At 43.5% G+C, this 14,838-nt stretch overlaps 1 protein-coding gene across 1 annotated transcript in view; it reads left to right on the top strand.

Moving 5' to 3' along the window:
• The first annotated feature begins 187 nt into the window (after window positions 1-187).
• LOC131139261 (tyrosine-protein kinase CSK) overlaps window positions 188-14,838 on the top strand; it is a 45,906-nt gene continuing 31,255 nt past the window's right edge. The window contains exon 1 of the mRNA XM_058088670.1: window positions 188-461. The gene's annotated coding sequence lies outside the window, so the exon portion shown is untranslated. The remainder of the gene's footprint in view (window positions 462-14,838) is intronic.

Consider the following 14,838-nt stretch of genomic DNA (forward strand, 5'->3'; position numbering starts at 1 on the left):
GGCGGATTAAAAAGTAATCTTGATAAGTAAATTAAATTTGTGAACGTGAACGTGTTGGGATGGCGTTAACGTTTTTATATAAGACGTAAGGAGCAAAAAGAAGTAACAAGTCCGCCATCAGTTGCTCGTGTCACCTGTTGGCCACCATGTTGCCCGCTGGGTTGTGCTCACAGACCGCTAAATGAGCTCCCGCTAGGCTTTGTGCGCATGCGCGGTGCAGGACGGCGCGGAGACCATTTCCTCTAAAGCTACAGAGGCCTCTTCGCCACACAAACACTCGTAGCATGATAGCCGGGGACACGGACTAGCGTGTGAAGTCTTAAGACGTGTTTTGGGATTGCCGAGGACATCAACCAACGCCAAACCCGGATGCTGCCCGCAGGAGTCACCCCAATGGGCCGCCATCGCTAATTTGTCGCAGCCTTGGTCAACACCGCAGCGGGATCCCTTTTTCTGGGAGGGTGAGTTACTGTTTTTGTCTCAACTGTGTTGTCCTAGCATCGGAGGCTACATTATAACCGAGAACCGCCATCTATGTTCTTCAATTCGAATTACATGTCACCGGAAGTGTGATCAAAGTGTATTTTGCAGTAGCTGCATGTTGCTAGCCACCGTTAGTACAGCCTTACCGTTAGCCGCTAGCCAACACACAATACAAACGCATTAGCGGATACAATTGCGCTCCACGCAAGATGAATAGACATGTTCCACAAAAGCACGTAAACACGAGAAAAACACGGAGCATTTGTTATGACTTTTACCGCTGCTTGTTTGAACCACCGAAACAGCCAGCTGCCCAGTGATTCCATAGTCGGACACATTGCTAGCGGAAAAGGCTTTGTGGTTCTTAACCAGCATTCTGACAGGACATTTGTTGCCATGATTGGCTTCCTGTGCATCACTATATCCATGCGGTGAAGGACTGGACACATACATTTGTATATGCGCTTGATTTGCATTTTTAGGGACCATGAAGGATATTCAAATATGTCATGTTCAGGGGTTCACATTCTGCTCTGTTTTTTAGGCCCACTTGCAAAAACACCAGTGAAAGATTCTCCAAATGACACAAGCTTTTTGCAGTTTTTAAGGCCAGGATTAGGTTCCCGGGCCAGATTAAGCCAGCAGGCCACCAATTGAATACCCTTGGTGTTATCTTGTATATATTGCAGTAGTTGAACAACAAACTGCTGGTTTTCCAGATTGTTTTGAACGTCACACATCAATAATATCCCATTATGATTGGCACAATTGGTTTTAATGCACACAAACGTGCCATCTGAGGTTTTGACGCTTCATATAAAACCAAAAATCACGTTGCTGAACGTTTTATGAAGCAGGCCAGCTGCTTTTTCTCCCACTTCCTGTCTCATGTGCTTTTAAAGTCAAGTGATGAAATGTACATACCTTTGCAAGCTCCAGCATGACGCGTGAGCACGCCTTCCAAAGTTTCTTTTCAGCGCCTGCGGCATTGCACAATGCAAACCGAGTGTGTAACGCACACTGTTCTGATCCCAAAATACAATTTTAATAATCCTAAAATGTAATAATATCCATAGATACGGTGTCCAAAATATAGCCTTCACGCTGGAAATCGGAACCTTTCAACGTGCTTTGACCGGGAACCCGCCGTTCTGTGAGTCTGTAGCTTTAATGCTAATGAGCTGTGTTTGGCCACACCCCCTTAGGGTCTCTTTCACTGCTTGTCATGATGGGTGAGCATATGGCGCTGTTTTATTTTTAACAGGGCCGCGTAGCAGGGGTGTGTAATAACGGCGATTGGCTGTTAACAAACGAGTCATTAAATCACGCTCTTAACTTTGTTTGCCTCGGGTTGCTATGGCAACGTAGGTTGGCGGTCCTTTTAGAGTATGGCTGTGATCACGGTCGGCTTACGGTGATTGTTTACTTTTTCCGAGCACGTCTGACGTCCACGTAAACAAAGCCACTGATGTCTTGGGTGCAAGTCGGGAATTTGAACGTGTGCAGGCCGACCCACCTCTGTCATACTACACCAATATATCTTGATACACTGATTGCAAGGTCGGCATATTGCACCGAGTTGCCTGTCCCTCATCTTAGCGTGCCGGCGACAGAAGAACGCCCGGGCCGGTGAGCCCATGATTGATGTTCCACGAGCGCGGCCTCATCCTGAATGAATTCGGAAGCGGAAATATGTACGTTAGGAGCCCGATCTTTATTCATATCGCTTTGACGGCTTCAATTGGCGCCTCACCTCCCGCTGCGTTGTGGCGCGCAGACCTCATTGGCATGCAGAGCGGCGCCCGAGACGCGTTTCTTCAAATGCAGCGCATCCACTCGCCGTCCGTCACGTCACCTTTCTGCCGGGCCTCCACGGACACCTTCCGTGCGCTTACGACAACCTGACAGAAACGGCTCGGCAGCAATGCTGACGCAGTGAAACGCGACTGCAAAGGCAAAATCGCCGTGACATTTTAGCATGTGTGCAAAATTTGAAATTGGTTGACGAGCACGGGTTTTGCACTGGCACGCACAAGTCTCCGCACCTAATTGCCCGTACGTCACACTTACGACACTTATTATTTAGTAGCGCGTACTTGGTACATATACTTATCGTCCAAAAAATGTATTATTGTATTAATGTATTATTGTGACAGGCTTACCCACAGATGACTAGCAGCACTACGTCAAAGGAAATACTCACTTGTTCACGTTTCATGCCCTGTAATTTCCACTTTAATGAAATCGAGGATTTCTACGTTATTTTCTACGATTTCTACATTAATGGAATTGTGGAACTGGCCTATAAAAACGTAATCGCTAACAAACCGCTAACCGTCCCTCTCCTGAACTAAACACGTAGAAGCGGCAACCGGCGACATCTCAAAAACTCACTAGCGTGAGCTAGCAAACCACGATAGCCAGTGAAAGCTAGCCGGGTTAGCGTAGTTTTGCGCTACTCTAACAGCGTTTTAGGATGACCGCTGACTTCGCGCAAGTGGCGCGTGAATGAAATGGGACGACTTCCGCGGCTGCAAAAAAGCACTCGCGTAGCTAGCTAGCTTAGCAACAGTCACAAAGTGTGCGTATTTCGGAGATCATGTGATACTAAAGTGAGCTACATTTTCCGTTCCACTTTCTTATTATATTATTGATTATATCAAACATGGTAGCTTTTCTAATTATGCCCTGCTTCCAATGGACGCCCGTTTATCTACTGGATTGTTTCGGGGACAAGCAAAGACTCGAATGGGGAAAGCGTGAGCTTTTCACTTGTTTCAGCAGACCACCATGACTTCCCTCCCCTTGTTGCGAGGGGCCCTCTATTGACGTCACGCCGACCGATGGCTGGACGGAAGGCAGTCGACTAATCGAGCGGCAGTCGAGAATAACGTCGACTCGCCACTTCTGAAGGCCGACTCCCTAAAGCTGCTCAGGAGCCGAGCCTGGCCAGGCTTGGGTGCTCAGCGGGGGGGTAATGGATCCTCTTTGGGTGCACGCCGGCCCTTTGAAGCCCATCCAAAAGTCTGCTGACCTGGACACAAAGAGGGAGCGTGTCGTCGGCCTGTTCTCTGGAACGCCTCGTCTTTAATCAGCGAGTGCAGTGCCAGCAGAGCAGGGATTCATCATGGCGACGCTTTCAGGGCTCGCTTTTGTAAGCAAAGGACAACCCAGACGACGGTGGGCATACCCCCCCCGCACGGTGGACCACATCATTTATTCACTTTATGGCTGCCTGACGCGGAGCGCTAGTCGCCGTAAAGCACCCCGCCTTGTGTCATGGATGTACATTCTGATTTATATACTTGCTTTTTGTACAGTTAAGGGCGCCATGCCATCATTTATTGGAGAGGGGGGATATATTTGACCCCCTCCAAGGGATTTTATTCATGTTTATTAGTACAGTAACTATAAGATTATTAAAAGCTGCATGATCGACCGTGACTTTTTACAAGCCAAAACCACGTCAGTCCTTGTCCTATTGGTCAGAATGTGTTGGGTGTACGCAGGATCAGAGTCTCTTATAGAAATGATTTTTGTTTTAGTCACATTTCTATGTGATAGTTGACGCCTACAGAGAACATACTCTTATTTCTAAAATCACAAATACTTCAACTTGCTGATATAGTTCATCTTCAAACAGCTAAAATAATGCATAAGGCTTAAAAAAAAAATTCTGGGGATCACAATAGATGAAAATATGAGCTGGAAACCTCATATTACAAATATACAACATAAGGTGGCCAGAAATATTTCAATATTGAACAAAGCAAAATTTGTTCTCCGTCAGAAATCACTCCACACTCTTTATTGCTCTGTGGTTCTACCATATCTTACTTACTGTGTGGAAATATGGGCTAATAACTATAAAAGCAATCTTCACTGGCTAAATGTACTGCAAAAAAGGCCAGTAAGGATAATTCATAATGCCGCCTACAGAGAACATACTAACTTCTTATTTGTAAAATGACAAATACTTCAACTTGCTGATATAGTTCATCTTCAAACAGCTAAAATAATGCATAAGGCTAAAAATAAGCAATGAGCTAAAAATGTCATCCAATACTTCTCTACAAGAGAGGAGAAATATGATCTCAGGGAAGAAGTACATTTGAAACACTTCTATGCTAGGACTACGTTATGCTAGCCATAGCATTTCAGTATGTGGAATCAAACTATGGAATGGATTGAGTAAGGAAATCAAACAATGCACAACGATGAGCCAATTCAAGAAACAATACAAGCAGTTGATGTTTGCTAAATCCAAGGATGAAGAGTCTTGAACCAGTCATGATGTGCTATATATATCACTATATTGACACGCACTATGGTGCACATTATGGCATTGGTCCCCAAACTAAGGCCCAGGGGCCAGACACGGCCCACTTCCACATTTGACCCGGCCCCTTGAACAATAAAGCATGTACATTTTTCTGTCATAGAACTGGAAATGGTAACCTATTGTGAGCAACGTTACTACAAACACACTTTGCCCCAGTTATAGAACATAAACAAACAAACGACCCTGACCCTGGCCCCCCTTCAGAGGAGGGAAAAGTCATGTGGCCCTCACTGGAAAAAGTTTGGGGACCCCTGCATTATGGCATTGGATGCTCATATCACCACGTACTTCGGTACGTGACAAAAAAATCATAAAAACATTTTTTCTTATTTTAAAAAATTAATAATTTTTATAATAATTTATAATTAATTTTTCATAATTAAAAAATAATTAAAAACAAAAAACCCTTAAACTAGGATTATTAGGAATTAGGAAAGCAGGAAGTGAACAAATGTAAGAGTTAGTGATTGTAAAAGTACCAGATGGAGGGGTAGGATTTAATAAGCTTTGCTTCTTCCTACTCCTTTTGGACATGTGGAACTGGGAACTGATTATGGGATGCACTCAATTGGAATCTGATGCATGTTCAAATGAAATTAAACCATTCCCATAGTTTTAGTCCAGATTTAGTCAACAGAAATGTTCCCTAGTCCTGTTGGTGTATGCTAGCCAGATTTAGCATTTACATTGATCATGGAGAAGTCTTGTGACCTGTTTCTTTTTTTGACGAGGTTCTAAACCCGCTGGATCTGGAGGTTCTGGTGAATTGTGGAAAACCTGGATTATTGTCTATTCTCACCCACGTTTTTATTATCGGTGTTTTTCCAGTACGGTTTGGTACTGCTTGGCAGAGAGTTCCACTCTATTGAGTTCTGATTGGTTGGTCCCCGGTTAGTCCCTTTTATGTACGAGCGTCGAAGATTTGAAAGATTTGCATACACTCGATAAATCTGCAATTTCCCGAATTGCAGATTTTTGCCGATGGGTGTCCGAGCCAGCCTCCCCCGGCGCTCCTTTTGAGGAGATCCCCCCCGTCTCCACCCTCCCCATCACATAGTAGAATGGCGGCTTTGTGGCGGCCATCTTGCATGGAAGCTCTGCTTGGCCTCTCCGTCTGTGCAGCGTCTGGTCAGTCCCCCTCGAAGGACGCGAGGGCTCCTTCTCCCCCGCCAGATCCACACATACGGGTCTGTCGTCTCTAGCCTGTCGCCACTCTTGAACTTGAAACACGTGAGTGGAGCTTCAAGGGACACGTGTTGCCGTGAGAAATGTCACGCCTGCATGATGGGACCTTTTACAATAGCACGCTTAGTCGTGACTTCTTTGTTGGTAATATTCTGTCTTTCTCCGGAAGCATCAATTAAGGAGCTATTCCCGTAAGCGTTCATGCCACCTGTTGAGTTGCTGCCGTGGAAACCTCGTCGATGCTTCCTCATCCCCCGCTAACAAGCGACCCTGCCCCTTGCATGTCTGCGTGTGTTTCCCTTTGATTACCGCTAATAGACGCAAGGAACATTTTGGGAAGAGGCAACTGGTCGTGTGGATTTGTGTGAATTCAAACTGAAGAGGCCCGCAGCATCCTTCTCGCCGATCCACTACCGACCAATGACGAGATGTTATTCACTGTTCACCGAGCGTAGTTGCTCAAAGGTCAGCGGCCATAAAAGTAGCTAGTAATCCAATCCACTTTATTCGTATACACATTTTATAAACAGAGTTTCCAAAGTGCTGCACAGACTAGTCAAATAAAAAGTCAAAATAAAATACAATAAATAAAAGGTACAAATTGAATTTAATCCAAAACTAAAAGTTCAAACAGAAATAAAATAGTAAAATAGATAGAAAACTAGAAGCAAAGCATTCATTCATTCATTTTCTACCGCTTTTTCCTCACGAGGGTCGCGGGGGGTGCTGGAGCCTATCCCAGCCAATCACAGGGCACATATAGACAAACAACCATTCACACTCACATTCATACCTATGGACAATTTGGAGTGGCTAATTAACCTAGCATGTTTTTGGAATGTGGGAGAAACCGGAGTACCCGGAGAAAACCCACGCATGCACGGGGAGAACATGCAAACTCCACACAGAGATGCCCGAGGGTGGGATTGAACCCTGGTCTCCTAGCTGTGAGGTCTGCGCGCTAACCCCTAGACCACCGTGCCGCCCAGAAGCAAAGCAATAAAAGTATAAAAAATAAAAAGCAAGAACTAAAAGACCAAAGCCAGAGAATAAAAGTGTCTTTTAAGACGAGACTTAAAGCTTTCGATATTGGGGGGCCTTTTTTACTCGGGAGGGGAGAGAGTTCCATAGTTTGGGGCCGACCACAGAAAAGGCTCGGTCCCCCCTGGTCTTAAGTCTGGTCTTGGGCACCACAAGTTGTTGCTGGCCCTCGGACCTCAGTGACCACGCTGTAGAGTAAATTTTGATGAGGTCCGAGATGTATTTGGGGGGGGCGACCCATTCAACGCCTTTATAAACAAACAATAAAATCTTCAAATCAATCCTAAAGCGAACAGGCAACCAATGCAGGGACTTTGGAATTGGGGTGATGTGCTCCCCCCTTTTTGGTTCCTGTTAAAAGCTGTGCCACAGAGTTCTGGACTAACTGTAAGCGGGAGAGAGACTTTTGGTAGAGCTAAGTTTATAACGCGTCCATGTTGGATGATACTGTCGCTGTTTGGATTCTCTACAGTCACTGTAGAACCGGCTTTGGTTTCACCGTGTCATTCCCTGCCGCGTGAGTCCACGTCTTTTCTGGTCTTTAGACCAGCTTTATTTAAGGAAACAAGCGAGCTGCTGATTGGTGTTGGCGCTGATTCGTTTTGAAAGCAGCGCTAATGCAGCTACTTTCGCGCATTCATAATTCATCCTCGTATCCGCGCGGCCTCGTGAGGGCTTCGCATTCGGCGCCTCCCATCCATTTTAGAGCTACTTTATACCCTGAATGAGGGTGGTGTCTTTCCAGGCTACCATCAGCCAGACCTGAATGTGGACCATGAGCTGAATGCCGCAGGCAAACAAAGCCACACGTCACATGACCCACAAGGCTCCTTTTGTGCGTCCGTCCAGAATGCAAAAATGGACCAACAACCATTTTGGAATGGATGCATACGTGGTGTAGATGGTGTTCACCAGGGATCCAAACGTGACCATATTTGTTTGGCAGCCAGACGTCATCGCTACCGTGACTGACAATGCACGTAATATGAAAGTGGCGTAGAGGTTTTACACACACTATAAACCTTGCAATCCAATACCTGAATATCCAGCGTCACCCGCTTGGAAATTGGTTGCTTCAGTAACAGGTAACAGATTATAGCTGCTATGTTTTAATAATTAGGAAACTAAGCGGTTAAATATGGGCATATTTTGTCACATGGGTAGGTTTTCGCGCAGTTTTGTGTGATGGACCGAATAAAACAACGTATCTATCCATGGCGTGAAGAGGGCGAGAAAAGGGCGTAGTGACAAAGGTAAATGTTTGCATTCAAACCCGCGACCATAAACCTGCATAAAGCCGCCCATGTTCCAGGCAGACGCTCTCCCGGCTAATTAGGCTACATTTCTAAATGTAGCCCATAAAAGAAACCACTGGCCTCATTGGCTTCATCTCAGGGGGGGTCTCGCTATTGTAGCATTGAAAACTTTTTCTCTTTCATCTCACACATTTTTTTTTATTACTTATTTTGTATATTTTGGTGGGTGGATGTCCTCTGTTTTTTGTTTGTCAGTTTGCACAAGGACGGCTCGCACCAGAGCTGCAAGTTCGGCCGCATACGGAAAAATCAAAAGGAGGCAGGGAGGCCAATTTTGTGATCGTTTACATATGAAGTATATTATATTGTTAACATTATATTTATTACATCACACATTTCTGCTCATGTTTTTTCTCAAGTGCTTTTCCTCATATTATAAAATGTTTCCCAACCAAATAACACATAACAAATTTCTTTCCCTCTTATTACAACTTGAAAAAAAATTCCTAATGTTCTGTAAAATTTCAACAAATTTTTTTCGTCATATTTTGACTTTATTGTGATAAAATGAAATTTTTTCCGGTAGTATTTCCACTTTTATCTGTTGTTGTTCTGACTTGACTCGCATGATTTTTTATATATATGCTTGTTAATTGTTTGCTGTTTTAGTTTTCCTGCTTAATTGTATTTTTAGAACGTGCCGGGTGGCATTAAGATGAATAAGAAAGCAGACAGCGGACTGCATGTTGGACACCCCTGCGCTACTAAAAAGCCTCCTGCTGTCACACGGTGGAATAAATTCACTGCGTGGATGCACGAAACCTTCTTCTATCGCCATGTATGCACGCCGTTTCACTTCCTTTTTGTTCGTGTGGGTCCGTGCATGAGCTCCATATCGGCCGGGGCCCCCACACCGAGCGCTAATGCTCGTCTGTGGTTGGGGGGGGTGAATAATTTACAGCGCTGGCATAGCTCAACGCAGACTCCATTATTCATGGCTGGCATCAGATCCGACACATGACCGCCGATAATATTCGCTGCCTGCAGATGCGAACATGCTGCCCCGCCCTCCCCTACCGTCCTCCACCTTTTTTTAAAACCTCTCAACCTCCAAGGTCACCTTTTTTAGCTGTGCTCCTGTTGTTTAAACGTAGCTTTGGCAATGACTTCCTGTCTGGTTGCCCTGATTGTCAACAACTTAATCATGTGTTACTCTCAAGGCCCTTCATCTATTGTTAAAAAAAACACAACTTAACGTGACAAACTGTCAGCAGGATCCAAACATGGCAATTATTCCAAAGATAAGAACGCTGACTACTGAAGTTGCCGTGAATTATACTGATGTGAATGTGGAATATCAATGCCGGATCCTTCAGTGTGTCCCATACATGCATTCATTGTGGCCCGCCACAATTACATTTGGGCCACCACAGAAATATTTTCTTTTTTAAATTTAGCACCATATGTTCACCCTCGAGTGGTTAGCGCGCAGACCCCACAGCTAGGAGACCCGAGTTCAATCCCACCCTTGGCCATCTCTGTGTGGAGTTTGTATGTTCTCCCCGTGCATGCGTGGGTTTTCTCCGGGTACTCCGGTTTCCTCCCACATTCCAAAAACATGCTAGGTTAATTAGCCACTCCAAATTGTCCATACGTATGAATGTGAGTGTGAATGGTTGTTTGTCTATATGTGCCCTGTGATTGGCTGGCCAGAGGTGTACCCCGCCTCTCGCCCCAAGACAGCTGGGATAGGCTCCAGCACCCCCGCGACCCTCGTGAGAATAAGCGGTAGAAAATGAATGAATGAATGAATGAATGATTCATTTGAGCTGGTTTCATAATTATACCTTTTGTGTGTTAAGTTGGTGTGTGATGAGTTTAGTGTTCTTTGTAAGAACACTAACACATTCCAAAAACATGCTAGGTTAATTGGCCACTCCAAATTGTCCATAGGTATGAATGTGAGTGTGAATGGTTGTTTGTCCATATGTGCCCTGGGATTGGCTGGCCACCAGTCCCGAGTGTAGAAGACAGCTGGGATAGGCTCCAGCACCCCCCACAACCCTCGTGAGGATAAGCGCTAGAAAATGAATGAATGAATGTTCACCCTTGCACACATTTAGGCCCTATCGTCATGGGAACTATTTTTTTTTTCTTTGGTGGGTTGAAAAAAAAGTTCCGTCCATACTGTCCTGTAAATGGTTGCATCCAGACGGGAACGGGTCACTGGGGGGATGGATGTGTGGCGCTGTAAATACAGGAAGACGGAACCACACACCAAGCTATAGACGAGGAAACAACACAAGTCCAAAGTAGAATTTTGGAGAATAAGACAACAAAATATAAGCAGAATGTCGATTGGAGTGAGTCAAACCCGGTTCGATTCCCCCCTCGGGCATCTCCGGGTCGGAGTTGGCGCAACAGCCTTACAAAAATAACTTCTATCGGGCGCCATGGCCGACTTTGATACATAGGATGAATCAAATGCTGCTCATGAAATGGATCAAAATGGAACAAAAACTACTTTGGGAGGTTTCCTACAGCCACAACTGTTAATTCTATTCGTTTTTTGTAGCCCAGTGGTTCTAGCAAAGTGAGGATTGCCTTATTAGTGATGAGGAGCCATATAATCAGTTGAATCTCTCTCCTGAGCCAAATATGATTCCATGCTCCCTCGCTTGACAAATGAATCCCTTCTTTTTGTGGGTATTTCTGCATGGTGTCATTGCCTCCGCCGCTGAATGCTTCTCTTTATTAATGAGATTGGGAGCTGACATATTGCACGCGCACCCCGCCGCGTCCGCCGCTAATGACATTCTTTGTCTCTCCGTACGTGCACTTTGCCTTCCTCGTCTTCCCTCCGGCCTCAATGGGAGGCTTGTCATGTGTTGCCACCAAAGCAGCAGCCAGCCAGCCAGGCAGGCAGGCAGGCAGGCAGGCAGGCAGCTCTCAGCCGCACACGCTCCTTCCCCTCCTCACACATCCTCCGTCACCTCCTAAACCAGGGGTGGGCAAACTACGGCCCGGGGGCCACATCCGGCCCGCCAAGTGTTTCAATATGGCCCGCCTGTTTTTTTTCCAAAGTATTTCATTGAAACTCAACATACAACCTGGCATCGTGGCTTGAGCCAACTTTTTGATGGTTGAGGTAGCTGCTTTATCAATTTCGTTATTTGATGTGGTCTGTTGTTTACAAAATACTCCTGGAAAAAGGAGCACAAGCACAATAATAGTAATAATAATAATAATAATAATAATAATAATAATAATACTATTATATTAATATTGTTTTTAATAATATTAATATAATAATGGTAGTAATATTACAAAATACTCCTGGAAAAAGGAGCACAAGCACAATAATAGTAATACAAATAATAATAATAATAATGTTGTTGTCAATAATGATAATAATACTACTATTATATTAATATTGTTGTTAATAATATTAATATAATAATGGTAGTAATATTATTATTAACAAAATAATAATAATAATAATAATAATATAACATTACTATAACTAATAATAATAATAATAATTCTAATAAAAATAACAATAATAATACATTTATAACACACTTTACATCAAATAAATGATTTCAAAGTGCACATATAGCAGATTGCATGATACTTTTACATGTAAAATATGTGTAAAAATATAGGTGTAAAAATTGACTGTTACGTGTAAAATACTACATAATCCCCCCCGTCAATTTTGTTAAATTAATGCGGCCCGCGAGTCAAAAAGTTTGCCCACCCCTGCCCTAAACGCTTGCAGCTACGACTTTGTGTCTTTTTGAAGGGGCTGCATCCATCCGGCCATGTTTGCAGATGCCTCCTTGTGACCCAGGATGGAGTTTTATACGGCTAACATTCCCTTATTTTTTTTACTTTTCAACAATTGGAAATAAGTATCAAAGTTCCCACAGTAGCATACAGGAAGTGTATCCAAAATGTAGCCCTGATGCTGGAATTTGGAACGTTTAAAAAGTGCTTTTCGTCGGCCTCGATGGGAACGTGCTGTTTTGTGTCTTTTGGCTTTCATGCTAACGAGCTGTGCTTGTCCGCCAGTGTGTCTCACATTAGCGACGCTAGCATAGCTCACACTTGGGGAAGAGCGTCGCCATGGACTCACCTTAGGAGGGGGCTGGCTGGTAGGGGTGTGTATTGGCAAGAATCTGGCGATACGAGATGTATGACGATGCTCGGCTCATAAGATATATCACGATACTGTTAACAAGGCGATATTATTTTTTAGTTTTTCTTGTCGTTAAAGATTATTTCCTGGAAAAACTGAATTGCACCAGCAATATGCACTTACTAAACACATTTTTATTCCATTAGAACAGTATGTTATGCTGTAACCTGCAAACTTTCCTCTGTAAAAAAGCATTTGGATGAATAATTTACAAAAAAACCCCATTTAAAAAAAAAAAAACAAATAAATTAAATGATGTCTCAAGATCCTGCTGAGGGTGGAATTGAACCCTAGTCTCCTGGCTGTGAGGTCTGCGCGCTAACCACAAGCCCGCCGTGCTGCCTGAAATAACCATTATTTAGCAAAATAGTGATATCAATTTGAAAAACAAAATACCTGCAATATCACAGTACTACTTTTGTAGTATACAAAAGGACCTTGGCATCGCTTGCTAGCGACGGGTCCTCATGGTGTCTCGCTAAGTGGACTCGCAGATTTGTGGTGTTTCCCCGAATACTTTATTTTACAAGCGGCATGGCTTTTGTCCATTTCTGCACACCCTACTTTGTGCCTAAAAATATCCATATCATACTTTTTAATATCCATACAGTATCATGGAATGAAGTATCGCGATATATCGGCGAAACGATATTTTCTTACACCCCTACTGGCTAGTGTTTGTGACGACGCTGGGGAAATATTACCCTCCACTTCTCCTCACAATGACATTTGCTTTTAAGATGTGTAGCAAAGCACTGGCTGTGTACACAGGGGCGGGGTCAGAGGCGGTGTCATATCCTCGAGGTCGGCGACTTTCCCTTCACATCGTCTTTTTTAAAAAGGTGCTTCTCAAGTAAACTTTTGAGCGCCCTTTTCTCTCAAAAAGCGGAGCAAACAAGCGATGGAGATGCTAGTTTTCTCAGTGCTGGTGCTCATGAACACATCGCTGTCAGAGCATCATTACGTCGTCCGTGATGCGTAATACAATACTGTACTTTTAAAAGCCAACTTGGGTACATTCCCATCTCCAAGCATCCAAATGCAGAGACGGAACTGGGGAATCCTCACAGGAAGTTAAAAAAAAAAAAAAGAAAAAAGAAATCCTACCCAGGCAGGCAATGGCAGCAGACAGACTATTTCACGTAATTCAGCGTCTCCATAATGTATGCGGCGATAAAAGCCAGCACAGCCTGCCTCCGCCCGTGTGGATGGAGAGGATATAAATAGCCGGAGCTGAAGGAGCAGCTCCAACAATAAGCGGCCGCCATCGCCCGGCGTCGCCCTCCCCTCCCACCCCTCTGCAAGCCCGCCCGTCACCCTAGAAAAATGGCAGGCCCTTTCGGACGCCTCTTCCTTTCTTTCTTCCACTTCCTGCCTCCCCGCCTTTTGTTGTCAGAAATCAGCGGCGAGCCCTGACGTCACGCTGCCTGTCCGCCCACTCGTCTGCTTGGCCATTTGTCTCTCCACTCTGTCACGCTGCGTTATTTTTCATTCACACAGATAAAAATAGGAGTTGACGGCTCAGGATTAGACACGCACACACACACACACACACACACACACACACACACACACACACCTTTCCTTTTGCTCTGCAGAACAGACAGGATGTGAGCTTTTTCCTGTTCCTTGCTCCCGAGTTGTCACTGTTGCGTCACCATTTGACTTCCGACACGACATACAACCATCTGACCTGCAGATGCAGTTGACGTCAGAAGCTTATTTGCATCATGGTGATGGTAATGGTAATGGTAATGGTAATGGTAATGGTTTAATTTCATTTGAACATGCATCAGATTCCAATTGAGTGCATCCCATAATCAGTTCCCAGTTCCACATGTCCAAAAGGAGTAGGAAGAAGCAAAGCTTATTAAATCCTACCCCTCCATTTGGTACTTTTACAATCATTAACTGTTACATTTGTTCACTTCCTGCTTTCCATCATACAGTTTGTTTTTTAATTATTTTTTTAATTATTATAAAAAATATTATAAATTATTATAAAAAAATTATTAATTTTTAAAAATAAAAAATGTTTATTTTTTAATTTTTAAAAATAAAAAATGTTTATTTTTTAATTTTTAAAAATAAAAAAATGTTTATTTTTTTTAATTTTTAAAAATAAAAAAATGTTTATTTTTTTTAATTTTTAAAAATAAAAAATGTTTATTTTTTAATTTTTAAAAATAAAAAAATGTTTATTTTTTTAATTTTTAAAAATAAAAAATGTTTATTTTTAATTTTTTAAATTTTTTGTCACATACCTAGGTACTCTGTGATATGAGCATCCAATGCCATAATGGGTACCATAGTGCGTGTCAATATAGTGA

Source organism: Doryrhamphus excisus, chromosome 12 (genome assembly GCF_030265055.1).
Source record: "Doryrhamphus excisus isolate RoL2022-K1 chromosome 12, RoL_Dexc_1.0, whole genome shotgun sequence".
NCBI lineage: Eukaryota > Metazoa > Chordata > Actinopteri > Syngnathiformes > Syngnathidae > Doryrhamphus > Doryrhamphus excisus.